The sequence below is a fragment of the Geotrypetes seraphini genome, chromosome 3, assembly GCF_902459505.1.
Source record: "Geotrypetes seraphini chromosome 3, aGeoSer1.1, whole genome shotgun sequence".
NCBI classification, from domain to species: domain Eukaryota; kingdom Metazoa; phylum Chordata; class Amphibia; order Gymnophiona; family Dermophiidae; genus Geotrypetes; species Geotrypetes seraphini.
In genome coordinates, this window is record NC_047086.1 from 27,623,230 (window position 1) to 27,645,308 (window position 22,079).

Sequence of the window (22,079 nt, forward strand, 5' to 3'; positions counted from 1 at the left end):
GGAACCCCCCCACTTTACTTAATAGACATCGCGCCGCGTTGTGGGGGCGTTGGTTGTAACCCCCCACATTTTACTGAAAACTTAACTTTTTCCCTGTTTTTAGGGAAAAAGTTAAGTTTACAGTAAAATGTGGAGGGTTACAACCCCCCAAACCCCCCATAACGCCGGCGCGATGTCTATTAAGTAAAGTGGGGGGGTTCCCCAACAAAACCCCCCGTCAGAGCCCCTAAAAACTGTAATTTTCTTCGGTGCGCGCCTCCGTCTTGCGCTCAGTTGTTGGTGCACGCCGTTATGTATGAACCGAGTTCCCACCTAATCTCAATATGCTGCATTAGTGTAGTGACTGTTCTAAATGAGCGAGGTCTTGCAATACAAGTATGTACAACAGTGTTCTCCCTAGCTCCTTTTAGCTGGGAGCTCCGCCCGGCTAATTTAGGTGAGTGCCTGGCTGTCATCTCAGAAGCAAAAACTGATGCTGCTGCCGCCGCCACTGCTCAAACATTTTCAAAAACCTCTCTCACTGGTTTGGGGATTCCCCAGGCTGACTCAGCACAGCTTTAAGAGCCGCTGGAAGTTCTGTGTTCGGCTCTAGCCTCAGCCTGACTTAATTTTTTTGATTTTTTTGCTTGTGTATTGAATTTAAAAATTAATAAAGAAAGTAAAAAAGAAAAAAAAACACAACCCAAAAATCAGGCAATTTTCAAACCCTCCCTGTAACACTAGCCTGCGATTTGAATTTTGTGGGTGGAGCAGCAGTACTGTATGCAATGGGCGGCTCCCATTCCCGATCAGGAAGACCGGCCTGGGGAGGTAGAAAATTGCTTTGGGGAAACTTGTTTCAAGGTAAAAGAATATGAAAATATCACTTATCAACTCAAGGCTACTTCTGTAAAGGAAATTAAATGTTTCCAGTGTGGTGCGCCAAGGTACAAATGTGATTTGGAGGTAGGTGTTCCTTGATTGCCTCTCCTTGGTACTTTTACTTTGGTATGTGCCTCCCCCCTTGGTCTATGATATATTTCTCCTTCCCACGTTCCTGCTGCCGCTGTCATTTTCTATTCTCTATACTCTGGACTAGCAGCAGCACCTCTCCCTCCCCTCCCTACTAGCAGGCTCTCTCCTTATTGTAATTTGCCTGACAGTTGCAATAGTGTTATGGAATTAATTTCCTTCTGTAGCCTCGTGGATTTTGCTAGGCTGGCCGGCCCACCTCAGATGATGCAACTTCTTTTTTTCCTCAGAGGCGGGATGGCCTAGCAGAGGCCCCGAGGCTGCTGGAGGAAATTGACTCGCTAAAGCTACAGCAGCAGTCAGGCAAGTTACAATAGAGAGCCCATTAATCGGGAGGGGGGAGTGGTGCTGATGGACCTGGGAGATAAGAGGGAGGGGTGCTGCTGCTAGTCAGGGGGGAGAGGGAGGTGCGCTAATAGGAGGCGAGGAAAAGAGGTGCTGCTGGTAATCAGAGGAGGGGAGGGAATGGTGCTGCCAGACCTGGGAGGTGAGTGGGTAATGTACTGCTTCTAATCAGAAGGAAAGGGAAGGGAAATGAGCCCTGCTAGTTGGAGAGGAGAGAGGCTGCTGGATCTGGGGGGGGGATGAGAGGGAGAGGTGCTAATGAACCTGGGGGTGGAAAGGAGAGGTGCTGCATCTAGTCAATAGGAGAAAACGGAAGTAGAGAGGAGGGGAGGGAGAGGTGCTGTTGGAGCTGCGTGGTGGAGGGAAGTAAGAGGAAGAGGTGCTGCTGGATTGGGAACAGAGGAGAGTGCCGCTGGACTTAAAATGGAAAAGGGAAAGCTGCAGCTGGACTGAGGGGACAGCAGTGGTGGAGGAGAGTGGAAGGGGAAAGGGGGGGAAGAGCAGTGGAGGAGAGTGGAAGGGGAAAGGGGGGGAAGAGCAGTGGAGGAGGAGAGTGAGAATGGATGGGGGAAGAGAAATGCTGCTGCTGCACCCAATTGTGGGGAGAAAGGGAAGGAGGGAGAAGGAAGACCAGGAAGGGAGAGGAGAGGAAGGAGAGGGAGGGAGGAAAAGGAAAGAAGGAAAGGCGATACCAGACCATGGAGGAGGAGGGGGGAGATGTCAGGGCAAGGGGGGGAGGAGACAGACGCCAGACTAGGGGAAAGGAAGGAAGGAAGGAGGGAGGGAGATAAAGGAAGGGGAGAAGATGCCAGACAAAGAAGGGGAAGAGGAGAGAGATGCAAGGGTAAGGGAAGGGAAATTAAGAAGACAAATGCCAGACCAGAGGGAAAGGAAGTAGAGGAGGTGCCAGAGCAAGGAGGGAGAGATAGGAGAAGAGAGAGATGCCAGGGCATGTGGGGAGGGAAGGGAAGGAGATAGATATGCCAGACCATGGGGTGGAGTAGGAAAAAAGGAAGGAAAGGAAAAGAGAGAGATACCAGAGCATAGGGTAGGCGGTGGAGACAGAAAAATGGAGAGGGGGTGAAGCTGAAATGGATCATGTACAAAGGAAAGAAAGGGCAAGGGATATACAGTTTACTGAAGGAACATAAAAAGAGAGAAGATACAATATGGAAGAGAGAGAGAGGGCGGACACTGGATGGAAAGGGTAGAGAGAGGGTGGACAGTGGATGGAAGGGGCAGAGAGAGGGTGGACAGTGGATGGAAGGTGTAGAGAGAGGGTGGACAGTAGATGGAAGGGGTAGAGAGAGCAGAGGCTGGGTGGAAAGGGCAAAGATAGAGGGCAGATATTGCATGGAAGGGAGAGAAGACAAACACTGTATAGAAAGAAAAGAGCGAGAAGATGATTAAAGCAGAAACTACAAAAGGTAGAAAGAAATTTTTTTGTTGCTTTACATAGAATCAAGTAGTGTTGTAACTGTATTGATAAAACTTTATAAATAGGAAATGGAAATAAGGCAATTTCTTTTGGACTAAACCCCTTTCCTCAGGTCAGGACAGGATACTATAACAGCTATATACTGTACTGTCTTGAAGAAAGATTTGGCCTCTGCAAGTTGTCCGGCATTAGTAGGTCACAATTCGCAAGGCGTGACAACACTTATTTGAATTTTGGTAACATCTATGTGAGTGGTAGTAACTTTCGTGCATCATCATTCTTGTTTCTCAAGACTCCTGAGGCAGGCCAGTTGGCTGAAACATGTACATGTCGAGTCATTGAGTCACAGAGTCGTGTGAATGTACCATTATGACATTGGAGGAATAAAGGTCTTCATATCACCAGATGAGTTGGAGGATACTTTTGTAGTGCACATCATTCTGATCTGGACAATTCCATTCTGGTTTCTTTGTATTTGAGTCTGTGGTTTTGTTTTCCCATCTATGAAAGCAGCCACGTTAAAACCCGACTAGAAAAAGGGTTATTAACTATCCAATCATTTTCAAATTTCTGCATAAACAGATTCGCTACTGAGGGGGTCATGGTCGCATCCATGGCCACCCCAGAAATCTGTTGGAAAAATTTGTCCAAAAATCTAATGTAATTCTTTTTCATTGCAAAAGACATCAATTTAATCAAAAAATCAATGGGAATCTGGGAGTTGACCATATTATTCAAAAGAAATTCTCTGATGATAACAGTGACTTCTGCCTAGGGGATGATGGTATATAAGGATTAAAAAAACAAAAAAAACTCTGTGGAGTGACGATGTTCCCAAATGGACTTTATTTGAAAGTGTCAAAGTTCCAAAGGTACACTAAAATCATCCACATAAAATAATTCCATCCACATAAAAGTAAATCATCCACATAAGAGCCTTAAAGGACCTAGTCTGCTAGGGATACAGGACACAACACGGTCCGCGTTTCGACAAAAAGTCTTCTTCAGGGGTCCCTGGGGGTCCTATAAAGGTGAGTACGTGGGAAACAATTGTGTGGTGAACCGGAAGTGAGACACTGCTTGCATTTGCAATGGAAAGGACTATAAGGATTTGACATCAAAAGTGACAAAAAAGTTATGTCATTTACAGTTGTAATCTCAGATAGTTTAACTAAAAAGTGTGAAGAGTCACATTGATGTTTTAACAGTATCAATCTTCAGTCTCAGCAATAACTTCATTACTGACGTACTTCTGGTGCTGACGTCTCTGCACCGGGAGTGTTTAAATCCTGAGCCACCCCGTGGAAGTCATTTCAGACGCGTGAGACATATCGGCGTCCCTTTTGAGAGGTATGTTCTTCTATTTTATTTGTTTAGAACACATAAGGATGAAACGAAGAGGGAGAGAGATTTTTTACCTGTATCTCCTCTGTTCCGTTGTGTTTTTCAGAAGTCTGATCAGTCGGGATACACCGAGGCAGCTTATTTGTGAAACACTGGCCACCGTTGGTATACCGATCAGCAAAATGATAAGTTGAATATCTTCTTCTATCAGTTTATCATCTAAAGTGAAGCACAGCTTAAGGCTCAAGTCTCCAATACAGGTTGAAGGTATTTTGCCTGTGAGGTTATCGCTTGACCACCTTTTGCAAACCACTTTGGTGGAGGTGGGAGGGCCTGTTCTGAGGCTTTTCCTTCATTTTTAATTGGTGTGTAGCCTACGCTGTCCTTACACTTTACTATAGGACATCACGATTATATATACTAGGTATACCACTGGATTTAATGACCCTATTCTAACCACCAAATTTCCCTGTCCCACCCCACCCGGCTACTTTTTCATGCCACCCAGCTGGAAAAAATTTCTGGGGAGAACACTGGCAGTGTTCTCCCTAGCGTATTTTAGCCAGGCGCCCCGCCCAGCTAATTTAGGTGAGCGCCCAGCTGCCTTCCTCCAATGATACGCTTTCCCTCAGGAGTACCGTATTTTCACGCATATAACGCGCGCGTTATACGCGTTTTTACCTACCGCGCATACCCCTCGCGCGTTATATGCGTGAGCGCGGTATACAAAAGTTTTAAAACATAGTTCCCACCCCGCCCGACGCCCGACTCACCCCCCCCAGCAGGACCGCTCGCACCCCCACCCCGAACGACCGCTCGCACGCGCTCCCACCCGCACCCGCATTCACGATCGGAGCAAGAGGGAGCCCAAGCCCTCTTGCCCGGCCGACTCCCCGACGTCCGATACATCCCCCCCCCCGGCAGGACCACTCGCACCCCCACCCCGAACGACCGCTCGCACGCGCTCCCACCCGCACCCGCATCCACGATCGGAGCAAGAGGGAGCCCAAGCCCTCTTGCCCGGCCGACTCCCCGACGTCCGATACATCCCCCCCCCCGGCAGGACCACTCGCACCCCCACCCCGAAGGACCGCCGACTTCCCGACAATATCGGGCCAGAAGGGAGCCCAAACCCTCCTGGCCACGGCGACCCCCTAACCCCACCCCGCACTACATTACGGGCAGGAGGGATCCCAGGCCCTCCTGCCCTCGACGCAAACCCCCCTCCCCCCCAACGACCGCCCCCCCCCAAGAACCTCCGACCGCCCCCCAGCCGACCCGCGATCCCCCTGGCGACCCCCACGACCCCCCCACCCCCCTTCCCCGTACCTTTGGTAGTTGGCCGGACAGACGGGAGCCAAACCCGCCTGTCCGGCAGGCAGCCAACGAAGGAATGAGGCCGGATTGGCCCATCCATCCTAAAGCTCCGCCTACTGGTGGGGCCTAAGGCACGTGGGCCAATCAGAATAGGCCCTGGAGCCTTAGGTCCCACCTGGGGGCGCGGCCTGAGGCACATGGGCCCAACCCGACCATGTGCCTCAGGCCGCGCCCCCAGGTGGGACCTAAGGCTCCAGGGCCTATTCTGATTGGCCCACGCGCCTTAGGCCCCACCAGTAGGCGGAGCTTTAGGATGGATGGGCCAATCCGGCCTCATTCCTTCGTTGGCTGCCTGCCGGACAGGCGGGTTTGGCTCCCGTCTGTCCGGCCAACTACCAAAGGTACGGGGAAGGGGGGTGGGGGGGTCGTGGGGGTCGCCAGGGGGGTCGCGGGTCGGCTGGGGGAGCGGTCGGAGGTTCTTGGGGGGGGCGGTCGTTGGGGGGGAGGGGGGTTTGCGTCGAGGGCAGGAGGGCCTGGGATCCCTCCTGCCCGTAATGTAGTGCGGGGTGGGGTTAGGGGGTCGCCGTGGCCAGGAGGGTTTGGGCTCCCTTCTGGCCCAACTACCAAAGGTACGGGGAAGGGGGGTGGGGGGTTCGTGGGGGTCGCCAGGGGGGGGTCGCGGGTCGGCTGGGGGGGCGGTCGGAGGTTCTTGGGGGGGGGCAGTCGTTGGGGGGAGGGGGGTTTGCGTCGAGGGCAGGAGGGCCTGGGATCCCTCCTGCCCGTAATGTAGTGCGGGGTGGGGTTAGGGGGTCGCCGTGGCCAGGAGGATTTGGGCTCCCTCCTGGCCCGATATTGTTGGGGAGTCGGCGGTCCTTCGGGGGGAGGGATGTATCGGACGTCGGGGGGGGGGGGGCATCAGGCTTTCAGGATGGGGACAGACCTTCAAGGGGGGACAGTGCACGGAAGTCAGGGGGGGTGAACGGAGAGTCGGAAAGTCAGGGCGGGCGAAAGGAGCGTCGGGCAGCATGCGCGGTATACCCGTGAGCGCGGTATACCAAAGTTTTTGTACATATCATCGTGATTTCTGCGCGCTATACCCGTGTGCGCGTTTTATACGGGTGCGCGTTATTTGCGTGAAAATACGGTAAGTAACTTCCCCCCCCCCCACAACACAGACTTTCGAGATGAGAGAACCTGCTTGCCTGCCTACCGCTGTTCCCTAACACATGCCCCCAGCTCAGATAGCATATATATGCAACCTTAGCCCGCCCTCCGCATTACAATGTAATTGGGTGACTTGTTAAAGTCCTGGGTGGGAAATAAACGACTTTGGCGGGTGGCAGGCTTTTGAGCAACTTCTGATCAAATGCTGTTTTTTTATTGACTGGCTTTCTGGAGCAGACGCAGATGGTCGAGGTACATCTCTACTCGGACTACAGGGAAGATTCGTATGTGCCGACACTTGGAGCCCTGATTGAGATTCAGAGCAAATGAATCCAGATCTATGCAGCCCAGCTCAAATGGGCTATTTTTTTGAGCGGGTGTTGGTGACGCCCCCAGATGGGAGGGGCGCCCCAGCGTGTGTACTTACACACGAACGGCGAGCAGGGGCCTCCTGCTTCAAGTGGCAATGAAGAGCTGGTCCACCACCCTCAACTGAGAGAAAATGTGGGGGTGGGGAGATCTAACATTTCTGTCTTGCCGGCGTTCACACTGGGGGGCGGGGACGGCAACAGTAGAGGCTTGTCTGGCATTTTCTAATCAATCAGCTATAATCTAACTAGAGAAACTATCTTTATTTTTGTAATAGGAGGGGTTTGTTTGTTTTTGTCTTTTAAAAATATTTGTTGAAAGTGCATGTCAATAGGATTTTCGAAGGGGTAAAAGGCCAGTGGGTAAGGTTTTTTTTGCAGGAACCCAGCTATGTCTAATGCTAGCTCTGAAAGATATACGTTCCAAAAATAAGAATCCCCTTTTCTGTCTTCATCACCTGGTCATTTAATTTTCTTCATCACGTTGTTCCTTGTCTCTATTTTTGGTTTTTTGGGTTGTTTTTTTTACTTTTCCCTGTCTTCTTTTAGCTCTCTGGCCAGGGTATATTTGGCATTTCTTCTTTCTCCATGGCTGCCATTCATCTTGCTTCTGCATTGCAATCACTAGCATTATCCCTTGGCAATGGCACCCCCTGTCCTCTTCTCCCCCAACCCACACCGTATGTGCTCTTTCTTCCCCCTTCCCTCCCATACCTCTCTGGCTATTTGCTGACACAAGCTGCATCCCAACCTCCTGCCTGAATTGGCCTCGACTCTTTCTCTGCCGCTTGCTGACCCCGCAACCAGTGTTGCCAGTTTGGCGGTTTTCCCTCCAAATTTGGCTACTTGTTAAAGCCCTACAATAAACATGCTGCCTGGAAGCTTTCCCTTTGCTACTGTCCCTATTTAGGAATGAAGCAATAGCAGAAGGAAAAATTCCAGGCCGTCAAAGATAGTGTGCTTACTTTATGCTGACGGTGGCCTGAAGAATGCAAGTACATAAAAACATAATTGCCATACTGGGATAGATCAAAGGTTCATCAAGCCCAGTATCCTGTTTCCAAAGGTGGCCAACACCTAGCTAGATTCAAAGTAACAAAACAGATTCTATGCTGCTTATCCTAGGAATAAGCAATGGATTTCCCCAAGCCATCTCAATAATAGGTCCTCGACAAGCGGCGGTCACAGCACGGAAGATGACCTCTCTCGCAGGGTGCGGGAAGCAGCAGAAGTAAGGCCCTGCCCGTCGCAAGGTCCCTGGCAGGATGGGAATTGCCAAAGAGACGCTGGATCTGGACAGAAAAGGACCTTGAGGAGGGGTGGGAAGTTTCAAGTTTCATTTAAAATTTGATAAATCGTTAATCAAACTTCTAAGCGATGAACATAAATAAAAATTCAAAGGGTATAATATATCAGACATACAATGGATCTACAGGACTTACTGTGTCAAAGGGGAAAGAGGTTTAGAAATACAATATTTGATAGGAAAGAAAACAAATGGGGAAAAACAGGATGGGGGAATATAAATCAAAGGTAAGCAGAGAGAACAGTGATTAGGAAAGGAAAGAGATTAGGACGCGGAATAAAAGAAAGGAAGAGAAGAGCCAAAGAGAGTGATTCTGTAGAAAGAATGGAAGTCAAGTGGAATGGTGGAGATCTATCAAGCAGAGCTAAAGGTCAAAGGCATCTCTTTAAAGAAAGGTTTTTAGGTTGCTTTTAAATCTATCCAGAAAGCAGACTTGAACCAAAAAACAAGGCAGATGCTGGACTAGAGGGGAAACACCATGAACAGAGGAAAGAGAGATGCCAGGCCCTGGGGTGGGGGAAGACAAAGAGAGTGAGAGAGACAGAAAGACCTGGAACAAAAGTGGGAGGATTTGAAATGTTAGCAGAAGGAAGAGAGAGAGAAAGAAAAAAAAAAACTTGAAACAAAGGGGAGGCAGATGTTGGACTTGAGGGTATATAGAGGAAAGAGACTGCAGAAAGGTGGACAGATTCTGGACCAGGGAGGAAGGAGAGAGAGAGGCAGAGAAAGATTTGGAAGAGAGAACAAATGCTGGACATGGGGGGTTGTAAGCAGAAGAAAGACAGAGAGAGAGAGACTTGGACCAAAGAGGAATGACAGAAGGCAGATGCTGGACTATGGGAGGTACAGACAGAAGAGACAGAGGAGGAGAGACCCTGAGGAAGAACAGAGAGATGCAAGATTATAACAGCGGAGGGAGAGAGAGGGAGACATGTTGCCAATAGGGGTGGAGGAGAGAGGAAGAAAAGTTGGACTCATGAAGGGACAGAGAGAAATGTTGGTTGGGGAAAGGAATGAGGTCCGGAGGAGAGGAAGCTTGCAGGAGGCAAGAAGAAAAAAAGTTGGATGCACAGTAAGAAGGAAGTGCAACCAGAGACTCATGAAATCACCAGACAACAAAGGTAGGAAAAATGGTTTTATTTTCAATTTAGTGATCAAAATGTGTCTTGAGAATTTATAATCTGAGGTCTATATTTTGCACGATATTTGTCTATTTTTCTACAGTTGTTACTGAGGTGACATTGCATATTTAAAAGTCATCTACCTTGACCTCTTTGAAAAATAAAACTAATATAAATGATAATTAGCATTTTCTCTGCATACAGTGTACTTTCTGGGGGGGGTTAATTTTGTGGTTACCATTATGAATTAATAAGATATTGTGTGTACATGAAAAATGAATGGAAGAAATTGCATTACAATTAGTACTATTATAATGGGGATGGGGTCATGGGCGGAGTTTGGGTTGGGGTACTTGGTTGGTATTTGTTAGACTTAGGGGGTACTTGGCTTGAAAAAGTTGAGAAACACTGGTCTAGGTGACTATAGAGTTCACTCAGTAAGTGCCCCTTATACAAATACACAGTAGCGATTCTCCCATGGCAAATGCACCAAAGTCCATTCAATTCCTAGGTGCTTCAGTACATTTGATGTGGCAGAATTGCTATTGCAGCTTTGTATAAGGAGCCCTAAGGTACTGTCTCTTTGCTATGTCTTAAACAAAAACCAGATTGCCAGGGATGCAAAGCATTAACTGATTCAACATGAGCTTGAAGTTAGTTGAATACCATTCTCTCAAGTACGGTAGTTTTGAAAGAAATGGAAGGTTTGATACTGGCCAGTAGTTATTCGGAATAAGAGAATCTGCATTACTTTTTTTCAAAGGTGACTTAAATGCTACTGGAACACTGTTTAAGTGTTAAATCTTAAAAAAGGAAGTCATATTGAGCACTGGAAAATAATTAATAATAATTAACTAAATTAATAATTAACTAATAAAAATAATGCACAATTAATTTTCTACACCACCAAATTTCCCCATCCCGACCCACCCGGCTACTTTTTTATGCCACCCGGCTGGAAAAAATTTCTGGGGAGAACACTGTGGGTGTATCTTTAATAATGTAAGATGAAGACGCATGGCACAAAAGTTTAATTTTCATTGGTTCCTCTGCAGTCATATTGCAACAAACTGTCTCACGGATTGTATAGGGCCCGTTTATAGGTTTGTTTCACGATACTCTCAGGATATCCCCGCTGCACAAACTTAGCATATAGATCCTTTGTCTTTTCTTTAAATTCTTTATCTGTACAACAGATCATTCAAAATCTAAGGAATTGAGCAAAAGGAATATTTGCTTTTAAACAGTAAGTGTGGGCAGAAAGGTGGAGGTATTGCCCTATATGTTCGGGAAGGATTAGAATCCATGAGAGAGACTATGGCGGAAGAGAAAGAGAAGCTGGAATCCCTATGGATCTGGATTCCCAGACACAACAATGCTGACATAAAGATTGGCTTTTACTACCGACCGCCGGGACAGAGGGAGGAGACAGACTCGGAAATGATAGAGGAAATTAAACAAGAATGTAAGACAGGTAATGTCATTATCTTGGGGGATTTCAATTTCCTGGGGATAGACTGGGACCTGAGAACCTCCAACTGTGGCAAGGAGACAAAGTTCCTGGAAGTGCTAGGGGACTGCTTCCTGGAACAGATGGTAGGAGAGCCGACGAGAGGAAACGTCACCTTGGACTTGGTCCTAAATGGCATTACGGGTCCGGCAAAGGAAGTAGAAGTCACGGTCTCGCTGCATAGAATGTAGAGCCGCAGAACCACCTTCAATTGTAATTCCCAGTGAGTAACACTGGCAGACACTCTCTTGATGGTTTTTAGCACCTGTTGTATCTGTTGAGCTGTCAAAGAGCACTGCAGGTCTTCCGCCCAAGAAGCCGCCAAAATGTCCAGATAAGGTCCCACTTGACAATCCCGGAGGCCCATTAAATGAAATTTAAGAGGGATCCTTGTTGAGCTGATAGACTAAAGAGTTCAGAAAGTGCTTCACGACTGTCTTCCTTAAGATATTCGACTGGCAATAATGTTGTATCTGGTAATAAGCAAATATGTCTGTAGCTGGTAAGTCAAACGTACGATATAAAGTTGTAAAGGAAGCCAAGATTCCATCCTCTGAGTACAACTGAAATAAATATTGGAGGCCCTTTACAGCCCATCGTTGAAATGAAACATTTTGCAGTCCCGGCAAAAATGCACCATTGCCCTGAATAGGTAAATACAGAAAAACCACAGATGAAGGTTTAGCACTTTTACAAATCCACCGCCACGTCCATTAAATTGATGTTAAATAGTGAAGATTATAATGGTGACCTTTGTGCAACACCACAGCTGGCCTTCCATTGTTGGGATCTCTTATCTTTCCAAACGTCATATGTTCTATTTCTTAAGACTTGTGAAAAACATTGTAGTACTACACCCTGTACTCCAAGTTAATTTAATTTGAGAAGTAGGAGGTCCACTGTATCAAACGATGCAGAGATGTCACATTATAGAAGTGTTTGCCTTTTCTGAGTTGATATCTTGGCCACAGTGAAGACATGATACTGGGCTAGACAGACCATTGGCCTGACCCAGTAAGGCTATTCTTATGTTCAATCTAACTTATCATTGTAAGCTCACTAGAACTGACAAAAAAAAGAATTTACAAACTTATTCAGCAAGTCAGTGTCATCAAATTTTATATTAAACAGTAAGTTTTAAAGCAGCTCGTTAGTTAAAATCATATTTTACTAGTATTGAACATCCATTTATTTTCCGACACCAAAAATGCTAATGCTAATGTTGCCAATGAATTAAAAATTGCCTGTACTAAAGTTTCATTGTTTTTTAATTATCCAGTGGATGCAAGTTGCATTCATTTAGTATTAACAGATATCTTAAAGAGCAAAGCTGCCAAAACCCTTCTTGATTATACAAAGGCATGTATCATAGAACAACTTATAAGGTGGACACTTATTATGATGTATGGCATGTTTACCTTTGCTTCATTCAAAAGCAGAGTCTTTGCAGGAGACTCACTGGGAAAAGACATTGTAAAGTATGCCATAAGAAGGTTGTGAGATCTGTATCATGTATGAGGAACTATATGGGGGTCTGTGTAGTGATTGTGCCTGTGTATACAATTTGTATACTTTTATCAGTGGTAAGCACATGTAATCCCAAGAGAGCAAATTATAGAAACCATTTCTTGTGTCAGAGGTAAAAGAAATTAGGTTCTTACCTTGATACTACCTTTACCAGTAGATAGGAATGGTATGCTGAACCTTATGGTACTCTGTCTATTCTCGCAAGCATATTGAACCTTAGGGTACTCTGTCCATTCTTGTGAACATACTACAGAAAGATGTCAATCATGGCTTCTGAAACCTCCTTCTTCTCCCAGGAATCTCCCCTCAAACATCTCATATCTGAAGAATTCTGAAAAAAATGCCCCCTTCAGTTTGTTCCAAAGCATGCAAGAGCTCTAAAGACAGGCGAAGAAGGGATATGTGGAACTCCCTGAAACTAAGGTCAATAATGAAACTTTAATGTATAAATGAACAAGTATTACCAATGAATAGTAAAACACAAATAAAAGCAACAGTTTGAACTTTATGGCCTAACAGCTTTAACGGCAGTGGCATTATACCTACCCTTTTGCAGCAGGGAGTTGGGGGGTGTGCCGAGGTGATGGAGGTCAACGATGTTCTGTTTGCCAGGGTGAGAGCGTTGCGTTGTGAGGAGCTTGGAGGGTGTGGGGCAACGGAGGAGGCAACTTGTCGGGACGCCCTGTATACCAGCGAGGGCTTAGTCTTTCTGCGTTGCCGCCGCCGCCAGCCCCTCCCTCTGCTCGGGGTTGCAACGGAGACCAGCAATGAGGAGCGACCAACACCTATGGCTGATGAGGCCAGAGATGAGTGTAGCAGAGGCCAACAGCCGGTGAGTCAGCCCTGTTGGAGGTGACTGACTGTTAGGCCCTGAGACAGTGGTTGTTTTGGTGCAGATCCCTCCCCTGCCACAAGGAGTCATAGGCCTGCTGTGCACCTTTCTTCTGAGGCTGGAGATGGGTTGCTGGAGATCACAGGATTTGGCATCTGGGGATCTTCTGTGGCCAACCTGCCTTCTTGTCTTCAGCGTTTGATCTTGGCCCTCCCGCACCACATGGCCTGAACTTGCTGTTGTTATTTCTTGACTGAATTGGGCGGAGTCTATTTCAGCGGAGCCAGAAGACCTGATGTCGGGAGATCACTGGTGGAGCTATGAGGCATTCTGGAGGATCAGACATGATGAGGAAGGATATCTGTTTGGCCTTGAGACATTACACAGCCAGAGATCCCAACGAATCGGCCCTGCTGTCCGTTGGGCCTGCGGCTGTCCCTGCTCCAGCAGTGATTTTGACGATGGACTTCAATATCAGCTGTGACATGCCTCCTGCTTTCCACCTGCAATCTACTCTGTCTTGCTTGGACTGCTTTAGGTCTTTGAGGTTTTGATTTACTTTAGTGTTATTCTTTTTATTTTTTTATTATTTGAATTGCTATATCTTTACTATTTAATAATTGTTTTCTCAGGTACTTTAACTAGATTGTGAGCCTTTGGGTCAGTTAGAGAAGTTCCAAGTACCTAATTTTATTTTATTGTAACCCGTTCTGGGCTCCGGGAAGAACGGGCTATAAAAATGAACAAATAAATAAATAAATTAGTGAAGCTCAATTATCTCTTTAGATTCTATTTACAAGCTGATTCTTAACCCATAGTACAACTGGCAGAGAAGTCTTAGCTATGGAGAAGACTATGAAGCAGAAACAGGCGCATCAGAAATTATCAGGCAGGGGGTTTAGCATACCATTCTTATCCACTGGAAAAGATATTATCAAGGTAAGAACCTAATCTCTTTTTATAGTGCAACAGGAATGGTAAGCTGAACCTTAAGGATGTACCTAAACAGTCTCTGAAGTCCCGAGTGAGAGAGATAAGCCTGAGGATCCAAAAGTGCAATCCTCCTGTGATGCCACATCTACCCTATACAATTTGGTGAAAGTGTATAGGAAAGACCATGTTGCAGATTTATATGTCTCTTCTAGAGGTATCACCCTTAATTCTGCCCAAGAGGAGGCAATGGAGGCGTTAGCGTCTAGTGCATGAGGCATTGTAGCGTGCGCTAAAACCGCTAGAGCAGCTTAGTAAAAGGAGCCCTTAGTCCTTAATCTTCCCATAACCCAGCTAGTTAATATATACATAAATATATAATTAGTAGAACTCATGCTTAAAAACTCTAACCTACCTAGTTTCTTATCTATTTTGCTTTAAGCCAGGGGTGTCAAAGTCGATCCTCGAGGGCCGCAATCCAGTCGGGTTTTCAAGATTTCCCCAATGAATATGCATGAGATCTATGTGCATGCACTGCTTTCAATGCATATTCATTGGGGAAATTCTGAAAACCCGACTGGATTGCGGCCCTCGAGGACCGACTTCGACACCTGTACTTTAAGCCATTCAAACAGACCACAGCTTCTAGTACGAATGGCGACCGCTTCTCAATTTTAAGCACGCCCTAGACCCATCAGCTGACGCTTACATCCATGCTTCAAACATCAATGTCAGAGGTCCAAGTGTCCTCTACAGCGTCTCTTTACTACCTTAATGTTAACATTAAGTCTACTTTACTACCTTAACATTAAGTCTTTACTACCTTAACATTAAAGTAGTAAAGAGACGCTGTAGAGGATGCCCGGACATCTGACGTTGCAGCTGATGGGTGCTTAAATTTGAAAGAGGAAGAAGTGGTCGCCATTCTCACTAGATGCTGTGGTCTGTTTGAATGGCTTAAAGTAAAATAGACGGTTAGAGTTTTTAAGCATGAGTTCTATTAATTATGGGTGAAACATGTTGGTGTATCTATCCCTGTGTGAGGCGAGACCATTCAGCTAAGTACTTTTAGTACATAATTATTAAATGATAAACAAGTTAAAAATTAAAAAAGTAATATAATAATTGATGCAGTGACGATTTGGAGCATAAAGCCACTTACTATGAGACTGATTTGAGTATGTGGTGGCCCCGCTGAGGATCTGGAAGACTGATACATATAGTAATAAGGAGCATGATGAATGCTGATTACATCAAGCATTTTTAAGTAGTGTTTAGGTTACAAGTCACTAACAGCAGGTCAGCAATTTCATGTATGAGTTCTTTCAGTACCCTGGGATGTATACCATCCAGTCCAGGTGATTCATCATTTTTTAACTTGTCAATTTGGCATAGTACACCTTCCAGATTCACGGAGATAATAATAATAACTTTATTTTTATATACCGGAATACCACAAATAGTTCCTCTGCATCATCACCCTTGAAAACCATTTCCGGTTCTAGAAAATTTCTTACATCTTCTTCCATAAAGACTGAAACAAAGAATTCATTTAGTCTCTCTGCTACGGCCTTATCCTCCTTGAGTGTTCCTTCTGCTCCTTGATCATCCAATGGTCCCACAGATTCCCTCACAGGATTTCTGTTTCTGATGTACCTAAAAAATTGTTATTATGAGCTTTTGTCTCTTTGGCAAGTTTCTCTTCATATTCTTTCTTAGCTTTCTTTATCAATGCTTTGCATATAACTTGCTAGTACTTATGTTTGTTCTTATTTTTTATCAGTGCTTTGCATCTAGCTTGCCAGTGCTTTTGTCTGTTCTTATTTTCATTTGGATCCTTTTTCCATTCTTTAAAGGATGTTTGTTGGCTCTAATAGCCTCTTTCACGTCATCTTTTAACCATTCTGGCTCTCATTTTCTCTTCTTTCCAGTTTTGTAAATGCATGAAATACATCTGGTCTGGGCTTCCACGATGATATTTTCAAATAACATTCATGCCTGGTTTATAGTCCTAATCTTTGTATCTGGTCCTTTAAGCTTCTGTTTAACCATTTTCCTCATTAAATCATAGTTGCCCTTTCAAAAATTAAAAGCCGCTACAATAGATTTCTTTTACGATATCATTCCAGGTATCAGCTCAAATTTAATTATGCTATGATCACCATTTTCCAGTGGACCCAACACAGTTACCTCCTGCATTATGCATTGCATTCCACTAAGAACCAAATATAAACTAGTTCCCCCTCTTGTTGGTTCCTGGACCAGTTGCTCCAAGAAGCACTCAATTATGATGCTTAGGAATTTTATCTCCCTAGCACTCCCTAATGTAACATTTAACAAGTTAATGTTGGGATAATTGAAATTAGATTCCAAATCCTAGACTCTTATTTCTTGTTAGAAGTTATTGAATCACCCATTATACTGTTGCCCAATTTGCCAGCTTTCCTAATCTCTTAAAACATTTCTTCATTTGTCTGCTCATTCTGTCCCAGGGGACGGTAGTATAACTCTACCTTTATATTCCTTCCCTTCACACACTGCCAGCATATTTCTATCTCTCTATGTATTCCAGTATCCTGGCCTAGCCAGGCCATGTAAGTGATCTTTGTTTAGCCTCACAAAAATGTTTCCAGCTTCCTTCATTAGATTATGGAGTGGAACCTTTATGTAGTCCTTAGGCCACTTTTTATAGTCCACAGCTTCCATGAGTTCTGCTTGAGGTTTTACCTCAGATTCCATATTAACTGGGAGCAACTCTTCCATCTGTCTGATAAAATTTTGTAAATGACAGACTTTCTGGAGGTGACTTCCAATGATGAGGTGGAAGAGATGGATCAGAAGGAATCTTGTAGGACTCATCTGCATACAAGTCAGAGTAATTGCTAGAACATCGTGGTGACAAGTCTGAATCATACTCCTTGACGTCAGCCCTTGTTGATGTAGATCATTGAGATGAACATCAAGATGCACATCGAGAATGTAATGATAAACTCTGCTCTATAGAAGAGAATGCATGCCTTCTCAATTTGGATGCTTGATGTCTTGGTGTCCACAAACAATGCCTTGATGGAGGTATGAGGGCTGTGCTTAGACTGGGCATATCAATGCAGGAATTTGCACAGGGTGTGAATGCATTATCCCAACTCGTTCAATCTGCAACAGCGCTTGACGCTGTTCTTGCAAAGATGGTGCCAGAAGAGATATTAGCATGAGTACATTAGGCGCTGGCTGCATTGGGTGTCCAGGCATCGGGGACCTCAATGTCGAGGCACATCTCAGAGAAGACACCAACTGTACAAATGACAATCTGACATCGGTGCATCAATGCTTAGAGTACATAAATGATGATGACACTGGATATGTTACATATGCATGCTTAGAGTGAGAGACATGTTTATGCTTCTTAGCTTTCTTATGAGGTTCTCCTGACAATGGTAGCACCAACAATGGATTGTCTACACTGGTGTAAACTGAGATTGAGTATCAATCTCTCCAGCTATAGTTGATATTCCCAAAGGTGAATCAAAAAGTTTCTCAAATGGCAACTTCTTGGCTTTTAGCAACCTCTTCTGCAAATGAGAGCAGAATATACGGGAAGGGTCACATTCTGTATAAAGTGCCTAAATCAGCAGCTGCCTAAAAAAACGGCAATGGCCATGTGTCAATCACACTTAGGTTTCATTTAAAGAATTGCAGCCAATAGTAACTACCAGAAAACTAAGGCATAGTATAGACCAGGGTTTTACTGACCTACTTAAGTTCTTTAGTGAATTGCGTCTAATGACATCTAAGTCCCGCTTTACCCCTAATCATGCCCACTTAGGTGTAAGGCATTGTTAGGCATCCTGCTGTACATGCAATATCGGCACCTATTTTCTTTTAGTGAGTTTTTAATTGGTTTTAAATGACGTGGTCAATTACCATGCCAATTAATGCCAATTAAAACAATTAAGTTAGGCATTGGTACGGCACCTACCACTGCCTAACTTATGGTGCTGTTTATAAAATATGGCCTGAAATGTCTCGATGGTCAGGACCTAGGCAATGGACATACCAATATGTGGGTCTGTACCTGAGATGGTCCTGTGACATCAAGTGCACCACTTCAAGCTGCTTTTTGACTGTACATGCCAGGTTCCGTGGATGACTCACCCACATGTGCGAATATAATTCCTATTGTCTTTAGAGAATCTGTTTTATTCTTTGGGATCTTGCCAGTTACTTGTAACCTGGGTTGGCCACTGTTGGAAAAAGAACGCTGAGCTTGATAGACCTTCGGTCTCTTGCAGTATGGCAACTCTTATGCTAACTATATTACATGAATTCATAAACACACAGATGTCGCCATATAGGGTCAGATCAAAGGTCCATCAAGTGCACACTTTTTCCAACAGTAGCCAATCCAGGTCATAACAACCAGGTAGGATCCTAAAAAGTAGCAAGATTCCATGCTGCGTACCCTAAGGGTTTCCTTAACAGCCGTTTAATGACCTTTCCTCAAGAACTTCTCCAAATCTTTTTTAAACCCAGCTATACTAACTACTTTTATCAATCCTCCAGCAATAAATTCCAGAGCTTATTTGTATATTGAGTGAAAAGATATTTTCTCCTATTTGTTTTAAATGTATTACCTATACTTAATTTTGTTTTGTGTCCCCTCGTCTTTGTACTTTTTGAAATGTTCAGTAAATAGTCAGTTCATGTTTATCGATTCCACAGTATTCATGATTTCATAGATTACAATCATATCTACATCTCAGTTATCTCTTTTCTAAGCTGAATAGCCACAATTTTTTTAGCCTTTTCCTCACAGCCCTGATTTCTTTAGCCTTGCTCCATCCTTTTTATTTCCTTGGTTGCACTTTTCTGTACCTTTTCCAAGTTTTCTATATCTTTTTTGAGATGCGGTGACACAAAACTCCATACAACACTTATGGTGTGATCACACCACGAAGCAATACGATATCCTTTGTTTTGTCCTACTTTGAAAAAACCTATTCCAAACAAATTTATAACAAAAGCAAGTTAAATAAGCAAGATTTACCACATATTACTCATACCATTTGTATTTACAAAATCTAAAAACACATAGCGTTATTTTTCTGTATTTTAGACTCACATTAGCCCATCACCAATATCTACATTTCAAAAGGCTTCCTTTCTTACAAAATTATTCTAATTGTCTAGAAAAAAAGATATCGACAATGCTACTGCACTAATTATAGATAGAAGCAAAATCACCAATTAAAACAATTTTCAAAGCTGTTTTATCACCAGAAAAAGTTTATGGCAAAAATGTAGAGGCAGATTAAAGTTTAATGTTCAAAAAGATGCTTTGAAAAGAATTTATACAGTGGCAATTGACTACATAAAACTAAATTTTATGAAGAAAACGGAAACTGTTCCTAAAAATGTGAACTGAAATGGAAGATTTGAGTATACACAAAAAGCCACAAATTGAGGGAGGGCAAGAAGATAACTTTTTGCACAGGAACAGCAAAATTGCTTACATATAATGGCTGCTCTCCGTAGATAGCAGGATTAGTCAGGTACACAAGTGGGTGATATCATACAGCAATGTCAAGATGGAACAGCTCTCCCAGCACTCAGAACTCTTCCCATGTACAGCAATTTCTTCAATCCCTTTAGTTAGTTTCATAGTTCAAGAATTAATACAGATCTCAGAGAAGTTGAAGGGATCGTGTGCTGGATTAATCCTGCCATCCACAAAAAAACATCTATTACAGGTAAACAACTTTGCTTTCTTTCTCAACAAGTTGGACTGACCTAGGCATATAAATGTGCGATTCCCAAGATCAGGGTTGCTCGAAGTACCAAATAACTCTCTCACAATAAATGACAGAAAAAGACCCTCATGGTCCATCTAGACCAGTGGTCTCAAACACGCGGCCCAGGGGCCACCTGCGGCCCGCCAGGTACTATTTTGAGGCCCTCGGTATGTTTATCATAATCACAAAAGTAAAATAAAGCAATTTCTTGATCATATGTCTCTTTAGCTATAAATTACAACATTATTATTAAGACTTAGCCAAAAGGAAAGATTTGTAAACTATAAAGAGTTTTATGTCATGCAAAATTGTCATTTCTTTAATAAGATATTAACTATTTTTTCTGAGGCCCTCCAAGTACCTAGAAACCCAAAATGTGGCCCTGCAAAGGGTTTGAGTTTGAGACCACTGATCTAGACTGCCCAACAAGGTGACTACAGCCTTGTGTACCATGCTCTGTAGGCTCAGGTCACCTGTGTTTAAATGCTGGTTGTGAAGTCACCACCATACCAAACATGATGGTGATATGTGGTGTACTATTCTCAGCATTAAGAAGCAACTTGGTCAGATGATGCAAAATAAGCTAGCCAATTAGCAAATGCACTTGGCATTGGAATTTGCTAACTTTTGGAGTCAACTGAAAACTGCAGTTGTGTAGACTTTCTGATAGAATCTGTTCTTTTAAAATACTAAGAGACAGCATGTTTATAATCTAGATCAGGGGTGCCCACACTTTTTTGGCTTGTGAGCTACTTTTAAAATGACCAAACCAAAATGATCTACCAACAATAAAATTTTACAAAGCACACTGTATGCAGAGAAAATGTTAATTATCATTTATATTTGGGGGGTTTTCCAAAGAGGTCAAGCTGAGAGAGCACAGAGATGTACGCTAACAAAGGACATCTAATTCCAATCCAATAGAAATGGGTAGAGATATCAAAATATGAAATTTGGAGGACAACAAAATGGTTTCCAAATCATTAATAAAGCACCAGATGAAAAAAATAAAAACAAACATCTTCTGAAAGGTTTTCTTGCTGCCACTCAAATTTCTCAACTCAAAATATTAAATACATTACTCATATGATCAATTAAATCCACATATATCCATACATATACAAAATACTTTAATAATCTCAATATAATTTTCAATAATCATAAATAATCCATATATACATCCACATTCTCAAACCCTAAAAAAGCAAAGGAGTCCAGAAGTTCATACTATTAACATGTTCACACCAGTCATTTCAACAAAAATAACTTATCTTGGATGGAGCCAAAGTACAGCTCAAGCACAGCTAGTTCATCTTCCAAAAGTATGGTCCACCCAGATATAAGGAACAAACCGGAATCCTTAGCTTAAAATCATCCGTTCAAGTGCAAAATAATCCAAAGTCACCACAGTGAATAACGTGTAAGTGTAGGTGCAAGTGCAAAAAAATCCAGTGAAGCAATCCACAAAGCTTTCAGCACCTTGAGGAGGGTGCTGAAAGCTTATCCCATGACTTTAATTTTCTCAAGAGCCTCTCATGAGGAACTTTATCAAAAGCTTTCTGAAAATCTAGATATACTACATCAACTGGCTCACCTTTATCCACACCTTCAAAGAAGTCAAGCAAACTAGTGAGGCAAGATCTCCCTCAGCTGAACCCATGCTGACTCTTGTCTCATTAAATCATGTTTAGAGAAGAAACTAAGAATGCTAATGTTGTTATCCACCTGGGAACAAATGACCTGGCTAACAATATCACACTTGGAGAGCAGAAAGATTTTCAGGAGATTGGGGATGGGTTTAAACTTTTCATAAAGACTATCTTTTTCAGAAGTACTGCCTACTTATGGAAAGGGAGAGAAAAGATGACAAAATACTGAGAATTTCAATAGGTGGATCAAAGCCTGGTGTCATTCAGAAGGCTTTGGAGCTCATTTTCAAAGCACTTAGACACACAAAGTACCATAAAAACCCATGATACTTTGTGTGTCTCTGAAAATGAGCTCCTTTAAGTACATAGGAGGATGGGATAATACATGAAAAAACAAGAGACATGGAAAAACGAGACACTATATTGTA

The 22,079-nt window shown here is 43.8% G+C and overlaps 1 protein-coding gene across 1 annotated transcript in view; it reads right to left on the bottom strand.

Annotated features, from left to right (window-relative positions):
* Positions 1 to 22,079, bottom strand: part of RNGTT (RNA guanylyltransferase and 5'-phosphatase) — a 599,480-nt gene that overhangs the window by 195,256 nt on the left and 382,145 nt on the right. The gene's annotated exons all lie outside the window — the stretch shown is intronic.